Raw genomic sequence first — 1,546 nt, forward strand, 5'->3', positions numbered from 1 at the left:
TGGGAAGTAAATAAGAGGTCACGGACATACACCCAACTGTTCCCAACCCATATACTCTCTTGAGCTCCTTGGCGCCCTCCAGGGTCTGGTATACTGTACTAGATTTAAAGGACGCCTTCTTCAGTCTGCCGCTGGCACCCCAAAGCCAACCCTTGTTCACCTTCGAGTGGCATGATCCGGAAGAGGGCTACAGCAGACAACTCACCTGGACACGGCTGCCTCAGGGGTTCAAAAATTCACCCACCATCTTCGATGAGGCACTACACAAGGACCTGGGTGAGTACAGAAGGGAGCACTCTGGCCTCACCCTTCTACAGTATGTAGATGACATCCTGATTGCTGCCGACACGGCCAAGGACTGCGAGCGTGGGACCCAGGACCTGCTGGCTACCTTGGGGGCCTTGGGGTACCGGGCATCCGCGAAGAAGGCTCAGATAGGCAGGGAGAGGGTAAGTTACCTGGGATACATCCTGGAGGGCAGACAGCGGCGGTTATCAGATGCCAGAAAAGAAACTGTCCTAAAGATCCCTACTCCCACTACCTGAATGGAAGTAAGGGAATTCCTAGGATGGGCCGGCTACTGCCACCTCTGGGTTCCGGGTTTTGCTGAGATCGCCAGGCCTCTACATGAAGCTACCAACGAGGGAAAAACATTTAAATGGACTGAAAAAGAAGAAACTGCCTTTAATCAGTTAAAAAAGGCCCTCCTAAGTGCCCCAGCCCTGGGCCTACCAGACATTAGGAGGCCCTTCCACCTCTTTGTAGACGAACACAAGGGAATAGCAAAAGGGGTTCTAACTCGAGCCTTAGGCCCCTGGAACCGCCTGGTGGCTTACCTGTCCAAGAAGCTAGACCCAGTGGCTGCCGGCTGGCCGCGATGCCTAAGAATTATTGCGGCGACAGCACTCCTAGTCAAGGAGGCAGACAAACTGACCCTAGGACAGGAGATCTGGATCACGACCCCACATGCCATTGAAGGGGTCCTGAAACAGCCTCCTGACAGATGGATGAGCAACACACATATGACTCATTACCAGAGCCTCCTACTCAACCCTCCACGGGTGCGGTTCCACCCCTTTGCGGCCCTCAATCCTGCAACCCTGCTGCCTGACCCCAAACTAGATGCTCCACTACATGACTGTGGGGGGATCCTGGAGCAAGTACATGGATTCCAGACGGATCTGACCGACCGGCCCCTCCCCGATGCCGAGGCTACTTGGTTCACTGATGGCAGCAGCTTTGTGCAGGATGGACACAGGTATGCGGGTGCAGCGGTGGTCACCAAAACGGACACTGTATGGGCAGAGGCTCTACCCTCCAGAACGTTAGCCCAGCGAGCAGAGCTCGTCGCCCTTACCAAGGCACTAACGCTGGGAGCTGGAAAACGGCTTAACATCTACACAGACAGCCGTTATGCATTTGCCACAGCTCATATTCATGGGGCAATTTATCAGGAGAGGGGGTTACTGACGGCAGAAGGACGGACTATAAAAAATAAGCAGGAGATACTTGACCTGCTTACAGCCTTATGGCTTCCTGCCAAGCT

The sequence above is a fragment of the Leopardus geoffroyi genome, chromosome C2, assembly GCF_018350155.1.
Source record: "Leopardus geoffroyi isolate Oge1 chromosome C2, O.geoffroyi_Oge1_pat1.0, whole genome shotgun sequence".
Lineage (NCBI taxonomy): Eukaryota > Metazoa > Chordata > Mammalia > Carnivora > Felidae > Leopardus > Leopardus geoffroyi.